The sequence below is a fragment of the Gouania willdenowi genome, chromosome 12, assembly GCF_900634775.1.
Source record: "Gouania willdenowi chromosome 12, fGouWil2.1, whole genome shotgun sequence".
Lineage (NCBI taxonomy): Eukaryota > Metazoa > Chordata > Actinopteri > Blenniiformes > Gobiesocidae > Gouania > Gouania willdenowi.
The window spans coordinates 17,220,903-17,231,873 of record NC_041055.1 but is presented as its reverse complement, the minus strand read 5'-3'; positions in this window follow the sequence as shown (position 1 = coordinate 17,231,873).

Sequence of the window (10,971 nt, the reverse complement as noted above, 5' to 3'; positions counted from 1 at the left end):
AGGTAAGGCTATAGTAAGGCATAAAATTTAAAAAATTTGGGAATTTTTTTTCTGAAATAAGGCTATCATAAGACACCTAAAACTAGTGCAAATATGATGAGCATACTTATAGAGGGATAAAAATGCATTAAGGCATGAAAAAAGAGAAAAAATGACAAACACCTAAAATCAGAGGTAAGGCTATAGTAAGGCATAAAATTGGAAAAATTTTAGAATTTTTTTTCTGAGATAAGGCTATCATAAGACCCCTAAAACTAGTGAAAATATGATGAGCATACTTATAGAGGGATAAACATGCAGCAATGCATCAAAAATGAGAAAAAAGTGACAAACACCTAAAATCAGAGGTAAGGCTATAGTAAGGCATAAAATTTGAAAAATTTGGGAATTTTTTTTTTTTTTAAATAATGCTATCATAAGACCCTCAAAACGAGTGCAAATATGATGAGCATTCTTATACAGGGATAAAAATGCATTAAGGCATGAAAAAAGAGAAAAAATGACAAACACCTAAAATCAGAGGTAAGGCTTTTCAAAGTCATAAAATTTGAAAAATTTTGGAATTTTTTTTCTGAGATAAAGCTATCATAAGACCCTCAAAACTAGTGCAAATATGATGAGCATACTTATACAGGGATAAACATGCAGCAATGCATCAAAAATGAGAAAAAAGTGACAAACACCTAAAATCAGAGGTAAGGCATAAAATTTGAAAAATTTGGGAATTTTTTTCAGAGATAAGGCTATCATAAGACCTTCAAAACTAGTGCAAATATGATGAGCATACTTATACAGGGATAAAAATAAAATAAGGCATGAAAAAAGAGAAAAAATGACAAACACCTAAAATCAGAGGTAAGGCTATAGTAAGGCATAAAATTTGAAAAATTTGGGAATTTTTTTTCTGAAATAAGGCTATCATAAGACCCCTAAAACTAGTGCAAATATGATGAGCATACTTATAGAGGGATAAAAATACAATAAGGCATGAAAAAAGAGAAAAAATGACAAACACCTAAAATCAGAGGTAAGGCTATAGTAAGGCATAAAATTTGAAAAATTTGGGAATTTTTTTTTTTTTAAATAATGCTATCATAAGACCCTCAAAACGAGTGCAAATATGATGAGCATTCTTATACAGGGATAAAAATGCATTAAGGCATGAAAATAGAGAAAAAATGACAAACACCTAAATTCAGAGGTAAGGCTATAGTAAGGCATAAAATTTGAAAAATTTGGGAATTTTTTTTCTGAGATAAGGCTATCATAAGACCCCTAAAACTAGTGCAAATATGATGAGCATACTTATACAGGGATAAATATGCAGCAATGCATATAAAATGAGAAAAAAGTGACAAACACCTAAAATCAGAAGTAAGGCTATAAGGCATAAAATTTGAAAAATTTGGGAATTTTTTTTCTGAGATAAGGCTATCATAAGACCCTCAAAACTAGTGCAAATATGATGAGCATAATTTTACAGGGATAAAAATGCATTAAGGCATGAAAATAGAGAAAAAATGACAAACACATAAAATCAGAGGTAAGGCTATAGTAAGGCATAAAATTTGAAAAATTTGGGAATTTTTTTTCTGAGATAAGGCTATCATAAGACCTTCAAAACTAGTGCAAATATGATGAGCATACTTATACAGGGATAAAAATGCATTAAGGCATGAAAAAAGAGAAAAAATGACAAACACCTAAAATCAGAGGTAAGGCTATAGTAAGGCATAAAATTTGAAAAATTTTAGAATTTTTTTTTTGAGATAAGGCTATCATAAGACCCCTAAAACTAGTGCAAATATGATGAGCATACTTATACAGGGATAAATATGCAGCAATGCATCAAAAATGAGAAAAAACTGACAAACACCTAAAATCAGAAGTAAGGCTATAAGGCATAAAATTTGAAAAATTTGGGAATTCTTTTTTCTGAGATAAGGCTATCATAAGACCCTCAAAACTAGTGCAAATATGATGAGCATACTTATACAGGGATAAAAATGCATTAAGGCATGAAAATAGAGAAAAAATGACAAACACCTAAAATCAGAGGTAAGGCTATAGTAAGGCATAAAATTTGAAAAGTTTTGGAATTTTTTTTTTGAGATAAGGCTATCATAAGACCCTCAAAACTAGTGCAAATATGATGAGCATACTTATAGAGGGATAAAAATGCATTAAGGCATGAAAAAAGAGAAAAAATGACAAACACCTAAAATCAGAGGTAAGGCTATAGTAAGGCATAAAATTTGAAAAATTTTAGAATTTTTTTTTGAGATAAGGCTATCATAAGACCCTCAAAACTAGTGTAAATATGATGAGCATAATTTTGCAGGGATAAAAATGCATTAAGGCATGAAAATAGAGAAAAAATTACAAACACCTAAAATCAGAGGTAAGGCTATAGTAAGGCATAAAATTTGAAAAATTTTAGAATTTTTTTTCTGAGATAAGGCTATCATAAGACCCCTAAAACTAGTGCAAATATGATGAGCATACTTATACAGGGATAAACATGCAGCAATGCATCAAAAATGAGAAAAAAGTGACAAACACCTAAAATCAGAGGTAAGGCTATAGTAAGGCATAAAATTTGAAAAATTTGGGAATTTTTTTTCTGAGATAAGGCTATCATAAGACTCTCAAAACTAGTGCAAATATGATGAGCATAATTTTACAGGGATAAAAATGCATTGAGGCATCAAAAATGAGAAAAAATGAAAAACACCTAAAATCAGAGGTAAGGCTATAGTAAGGCATAAAATTTGACAAATTTGGGAATTTTTTTTCTGAGATAAGGCTATCATAAGACCCTCAAAACTAGTGCAAATATGATGAGCATACTTATACAGGGATAAAAATGCATTAAGGCATGAAAAAAGAGAAAAAATGACAAACACCTAAAATCAGAGGTAAGGCTATAGTAAGGCATAAAATTTGAAAAATTTTAGAATTTTTTTTTTGAGATAAGGCTATCATAAGACCCCTAAAACTAGTGCAAATATGATGAGCATACTTATACAGGGATAAACATGCAGCAATGCATCAAAAATGAGAAAAAACTGACAAACACCTAAAATCAGAAGTAAGGCTATAAGGCATAAAATTTGAAAAATTTGGGAATTTTTTTTCTGAGATAAGGCTATCATAAGACCCTCAAAACTAGTGCAAATATGATGAGCATACTTATACAGGGATAAAAATGCATTAAGGCATGAAAATAGAGAAAAAATGACAAACACCTAAAATCAGAGGTAAGGCTATAGTAAGGCATAAAATTTGAAAAATTTGGGAATTTTTTTTCTGAGATAAGGCTATCATAAGACCCCTAAAACTAGTGCAAATATGATGAGCATACTTATACAGGGATAAACATGCAGCAATGCATCAAAAATGAGAAAAAAGTGACAAACACCTAAAATGAGAGGTAAGGCTATAGTAAGGCATAAAATTTGAAAAATTTGGGAATTTTTTTTCTGAGATAAGGCTATCATAAGACCTTCAAAACTAGTGCAAATATGATGAGCATACTTATACAGGGATAAAAATGCATTAAGGCATGAAAAAAGAGAAAAAATGACAAACACCTAAAATCAGAGGTAAGGCTATAGTAAGGCATAAAATTTGAAAAATTTTAGAATTTTTTTTTTGAGATAAGGCTATCATAAGACCCCTAAAACTAGTGCAAATATGATGAGCATACTTATACAGGGATAAACATGCAGCAATGCATCAAAAATGAGAAAAAAGTGACAAACACCTAAAATGAGAGGTAAGGCTATAAGGCATAAAATTTGAAAAATTTGGGAATTCTTTTTTCTGAGATAAGGCTATCATAAGACCCTCAAAACTAGTGCAAATATGATGAGCATACTTATACAGGGATAAAAATGCATTAAGGCATGAAAATAGAGAAAAAATGACAAACACCTAAAATCAGAGGTAAGGCTATAGTAAGGCATAAAATTTGAAAAATTTTAGAATTTTTTTTCTGAGATAAGGCTATCATAAGACCCTCAAAACTAGTGCAAATATGATGAGCATACTTATAGAGGGATAAAAATGCATTAAGGCATGAAAAAAGAGAAAAAATGACAAACACCTAAAATCAGAGGTAAGGCTATAGTAAGGCATAAAATTTGAAAAATTTTAGAATTTTTTTTTGAGATAAGGCTATCATAAGACCCTCAAAACTAGTGCAAATATGATGAGCATACTTATACAGGGATAAAAATGCATTAAGGCATGAAAAAAGAGAAAAAATGACAAACACCTAAAATCAGAGGTAAGGCTATAGTAAGGCATAAAATTTGAAAAATTTTAGAATTTTTTTTTTGAGATAAGGCTATCATAAGACCCCTAAAACTAGTGCAAATATGATGAGCATACTTATACAGGGATAAACATGCAGCAATGCATCAAAAATGAGAAAAAAGTGACAAACACCTAAAATCAGAGGTAAGGCTATAGTAAGGCATAAAATTTGAAAAATTTGGGAATTTTTTTTCTGAGATAAGGCTATCATAAGACCCTCAAAACTAGTGCAAATATGATGAGCATAATTTTACAGGGATAAAAATGCATTGAGGCATCAAAAATGAGAAAAAATGAAAAACACCTAAAATCAGAGGTAAGGCTATAGTAAGGCATAAAATTTGAAAAATTTGGGAATTTTTTTTCTGAGATAAGGCTATCATAAGACCCTCAAAACTAGTGCAAATATGATGAGCATACTTATACAGGGATAAAAATGCATTAAGGCATGAAAAAAGAGAAAAAATGACAAACACCTAAAATCAGAGGTAAGGCTATAGTAAGGCATAAAATTTGAAAAATTTTAGAATTTTTTTTTTGAGATAAGGCTATCATAAGACCCCTAAAACTAGTGCAAATATGATGAGCATACTTATACAGGGATAAACATGCAGCAATGCATCAAAAATGAGAAAAAAGTGACAAACACCTAAAATCAGAGGTAAGGCTATAGTAAGGCATAAAATTTGAAAAATTTGGGAATTTTTTTTCTGAGATAAGGCTATCATAAGACCCTCAAAACTAGTGCAAATATGATGAGCATACTTATACAGGGATAAATATGCATTAAGGCATGAAAATAGAGAAAAAATGACAAACACCTAAAATCAGAGGTAAGGCTATAGTAAGGCATAAAATTTGAAAAATTTGGGAATTTTTTTTCTGAGATAAGGCTATCATAAGACCCCTAAAACTAGTGCAAATATGATGAGCATACTTATACAGGGATAAATATGCAGCAATGCATCAAAAATGAGAAAAAAGTGACAAACACCTAAATTCAGAGGTAAGGCTATAGTAAGGCATAAAATTTGAAAAATTTGGGAATTTTTTTTCTGAGATAAGGCTATCATAAGACCTTCAAAACTAGTGCAAATATGATGAGCATACTTATACAGGGATAAAAATGCATTAAGGCATGAAAAAAGAGAAAAAATGACAAACACCTAAAATCAGAGGTAAGGCTATAGTAAGGCATAAAATTTGAAAAATTTTAGAATTTTTTTTTTGAGATAAGGCTATCATAAGACCCCTAAAACTAGTGCAAATATGATGAGCATACTTATACAGGGATAAATATGCAGCAATGCATCAAAAATGAGAAAAAACTGACAAACACCTAAAATCAGACGTAAGGCTATAGTAAGGCATAAAATTTGAAAAATTTTGGATTTTTTTTTTTTGAGATAAGGCTATCATAAGACCCTCAAAACTAGTGCCAATATGATGAGCATACTTATAGAGCGATAAAAATGCATTAAGGCATGAAAAAAGAGAAAAAATGACAAACACCTAAAATCAGACGTAAGGCTATAGTAAGTCATAAAATTTGAAAAATTTTAGAATTTTTTTTTGAGATAAGGCTATCATAAGACCCTCAAAACTAGTGCAAATATGATGAGCATACTTATAGAGGGATAAAAATACAATAAGGCATGAAAAAAGAGAAAAAATGACAAACACCTAAAATCAGAAGTAAGGCTATAGTAAGGCATAAAATTTTAGAATTTTTTTTTGAGATAAGGCTATCATAAGACCCCTAAAACTAGTGCAAATATGATGAGCATACTTATACAGGGATAAATATGCAGCAATGCATCAAAAATGAGAAAAAAGTGACAAACACCTAAAATTTGGCATAAAAATTTTAGGTGGCATCCCAAATTTGAAAAATTAACCCATACTTATGATTACTTTTTTTTTTATTCAATCATTCAGAAAGAAAGTGTTTGCTTCGTCTTTACATGGAAATTGTAATTCCAAATTGAGGTTTACATGGAAAACAGGTTTATTCTGCTTTATTTAGTTCTGCTTTACAGTAGGTCTGGGGCTTGACAAGGGTTCTGATTGGACAGGGGGTGAACGTAAACGTGTATCACGTCTATCGGGAAAAACACACAACAAACCTTTTATTGTCGGCTACAACACAGAAGACCACACATGAGAGCTGTTTTCACCCTTATTTTGGTTGTAGTTTTGAAGCAACACACTTTGGTCCACGGAATGGAAGGGAGATATGAACTAATAACCAGTAAATAAAGCCCAGTAAAACTCTGGAAAACAATAACCAGGAATAAATATTTGCTCCCTGGTAAAGATAGTAGCTCTATCAACAGCTAAGATAAACTCAGTGATAACACAGCCTGTGAATGCAGTACAGTGATGCATTTACTTTGACTCCAGGTCTTAGTAGCCATACCTGTCAAGTATCCCATTTTGGCTGGGAAACTCCTGTATTTTACCCCTCTTTCCTGCCATTGTCCCATATTAGTATTTCCCCGCAAATATCCCGTATTTTAATGTAATAATTATTTTAGCATCTCCCACAGCAGAAGGAACGATGTAAGTCACCATGAAAAATTAACCAATCACAAGTGCCACAAATATACACTCCTTTCAAAAAAAGTGTTAAAGAATGTAAAGTCTGCAACACGTGTCTATAAAGTCATTAGTGAATACCAGAGAACCACATGCGTGAGCATGAGACATTAAAAGAAAACATGTAATAAAAAGATGTAAATGTTAAACTTAAAGACAAGCAACGTGAAATCAACACTAAATATGCAATGTATTGACTTGTATATGAACAGTAAGTATATTAAATTTAACACTTGTGCTTCATATACACATTTATGTTTTTATTTAGGCTTTTTTAGAATGTAGGAATTGGGGCTGGGCAATATATCGAGATTCAAGATGTATCAAGTTTTCTATTTTGGCGAAATAGAAAACTACAATATTGCTTATATCAATATATTTATGATATATAAAACAGTGCTTATTTTGTATTAAAGTACTAGTTTTAGGAATCGCTGCTTTTACTTCTCAGAACAGCTCAGTTCGATAGATTTCTGAGTGCGTCCTAACCCAGAATTTCCCCATAACAAGCTACACTACAGAACTCACTCACACGTGCTGTCCCTTACAGGTGAAAAAGCCAAAAGTGGCACATATTGTGCAGCTGTTTGTTAATAAATGAGCCTGTGAGCAAATTTTACCCAGAGTTGTCTTTATGGTCAGACTTCATTTGAAATAAAATTATCAAGATTCATATCGTATATCACTATTTTGAGAAAATATATTGAGATATGAGTTTTGGTCCATATCACCAGCCCAAGTAGGAATGTTCACAGCATTTCATTGTTAATAAAGGTTGGTCGATCAGATTCTAATCACATAATTGTATTTAGTAAGTGGTTGACAGGTATGGCCTGATTAGTTCATTGGGTACAAAAGTTGATAAAAGGATGGATGGAATGATAGCGTTGTCTATCATGTGCTGCCCTCTGCTGGTACTGCATAAATCACTTTTATATAACAAAGCTCAGGACGTTTTTGACACAAATTAATCTCTTTATGTAGAAAAAAAAAAAGATTTTATTTTAATGTGAAATTTTTGTATTTGTAGATTTCTCAAAAAAAAGTATTAAAACATAGTCTTACTTGTGTGTGAATACATACAAGTAAAACTATATACATTCAATACATTTTAAATATGGATTGAATAAGTCTAGATTAGAAAAACCTTTTTGTAATCATGTGATGTTTTCATGTAGCCTTGATTCTGATCCAGTTATTTGCACTGATCAATACAAGTGGCTAATGTCAAGTTTGCTATGTATATTCAATTTAATCGCGAATCATGTTTTTATTCTGTTCTGTTCATAACTTTTTTCTCATAATAAAACACAGTCTAACAATAAATTTAAAAAAAAAAATTTAATACATTTAAATAAAAATCTTCAGCCCACTCTAGCAATAGTAAACAAAGCAACAAAAAATAATGAAGTGTCTATTGATACGTATCAATAGCCTCTGGCATTAAAAGTACGTTTTCCGCGTTTCCCGGACCTGTTCTACATAAGCGTAATGTCCCTGTATTTTTTCATTGTATCAGGACGGCCGAGTGGTCTAAACCGCATTTGTCATGTATATTTTTTCATTTTAACATATTTAACAAGGCAAATTCCACCTTTAAAAATACATATACGTAAAAAATAAACATTTTAGGGTATTTTCTGGGTTTAAAATAAAAGGGTTAGCGGGGTGGCTAAAAATAAATATGAGCTAAAATAAAACTGACAGAACTTTATGTCACGTGGTGCACCTATCACGTCACCTAAACTGGCCAATGAGGAGTGCTCCGGCCAAAAAAACAAACGTGTTCAAACTAAAGTCTTTGCATGCGACCTACAAACTTTGGAGTTCATGACTTATTTTTAAAAAACAAAAAATTATAAAATGTATTTCAACGCACAAACGTCCTCTGAGTTTTTACCTTGTGATTTATTTGTTCTACAGTAAATGATGAAGCGCTTACCTTGTACTTTTGAGTTTTCTTCCTCTCATCCTTTCTTTCTACGTCCTCCCTTTGTCCTACACAGTTTCTGTTTAATTCTTCCATTTAATGGTTTTATTTCATTATCTTTTTCAAGCACTTTCCAGCAATTCTCTCTCAATTTCCTCACTTAAAACACTTGTCTCACTGTAACGAAATTACTAATAATCCCTGCAACATTTAGAGTTCATCCTATGAACTTCACAAAAAAAAAGGATCGTTAAAACTTCATAATCGCTGCCACCGTTCCACAATAGAAAATTGTGAAAGCAACTTATTTCCCTATTTGTGGACTATTAAAACTTTATTGCCACATTTAATAGTAGTAATACAGTGAAACTATAAACAAAAAAGTATAAATAACAAAAAGAACCTTATGGAATATACTAGATAAATACTTTTAAATACAATACACACATTAGCAGTAATATAAGACAAGATCACATAAATAGTGCAAAGAGGATGTGCAGTATAAATTAAATATTTCCCTGATGTAGGAGGCAAAGATAGTGTGAGTTTTATTTCCATCCCTTCTACCAGCATTTGTGTTCCACTGCCCTCTGTGAAACAAGGTTCTCTGTTTCATTATGGGGGACGTAACACAAGCCAAAAGCTGGAAGTGACTGAATTCCAATTTCTCTCCTGAACTAGATTTGGACAGAGGAGAAGTGTTTCAACATGCCTTCAGCTGGAGCAGATTACAAATTCAACTTCTGTAACTCACGGTCTAATCCTGATCAGAAACAGTCATTCATTCAGCTTCTTGTTATTCTAAATACATCACCTCCCTATCGGTTCTTTGTCATTGATGGTGTTAAGCATTTGGAACTTTCTGGACTCTTTAGAATTTACTTTTTAGATAATCAAAGTCATGCTAACCTTTCTTTTCATTTGTATGCGTTTGAACGACCTGCCAACGGTTCCCAGCAGGAGGTGGATGACTGTAGGGAGGTAACAGTGTATGGAGGTATGCAAGGGGAGGCCACGCAGACCTGGAATGAACCCCAGTCTGACTGTTGGAGATCTCAATACACAACCAAGACCTACACGTTATCTCTATGCATGCACATGTGTTTGTATAATGTTTCTGTTGAGTCGGACAGGGGCCACATAAAGCCCTCGGTCTAGTTTTAAGTCCAAAAGGACAGTAAAAATGCACAAAATGACAAAACAAATACACAAAATTACTCCAAAGGCACACAAAATGTTAACAAAAACACCAAACAGCAACAAAAACACAAAAATAGACAAAAAGAAAGCTAAAACACACAAAAAGGACAACAAAGAAACACTAGGTGATGGAAAAATGCACAAAATGACTCTAAAAGCACCCAAATTGTTGACTACAACACACCAACAACAGACAAAATGACTCCTTAAACACATAAAAGGGCAACAAAGATACACAAAGTAATAGAAAAATACACAAAATTACTCCAAAAGCACACAAAATGTTAACAAAAACACCAAATGACAACAAAAACACACAATTGATCAAATAATTTTTAAAACACACAAAAGGGCAACAAAAAATGCACAATGGAAAGAAACTCCCACGGTGAATATTCATAGATGTTGTGAAATATTAGCATTCAAATCAGAGATGGGACCAACACATGTGATTGTCTGATCTGAGGTCCAAAGTTCATGTAGTGTTTAGTATTAACGCAGAGCATTAATTCAGCAAATATAATATTGTTGTTGTTTTTTGTGCTTTTGTAACACTTTGTGTAGAATTAAATGGCTTAAAACTACAGTAAGCAGAAAAAAAAAAACTTTTTGTCCTCTTGTTTTCTGATGTTCTGCCCTTCCTTTCTGATTTCATTAATATAATTAAATGATTCATATTACTATAGTGTAAAAATAAAATAATAATAAAAAAAAACAGAGTTGTATAATACTAAATTTACTTGCCCCATTCTCACCTGTCTGTCCATTCACTGAGCACAGCCATTGGTTTATCAGGCCACACCTTTTCTGTACCTGGCCAATCGTGTTCAAGGCCAAAAACACAAACAATTCAAGGCTGCAGGCATGCAGTAGCTTCAAAGCCACATACCTGAGGAGCAACAGTGTTAGACCTTCCAGCTACT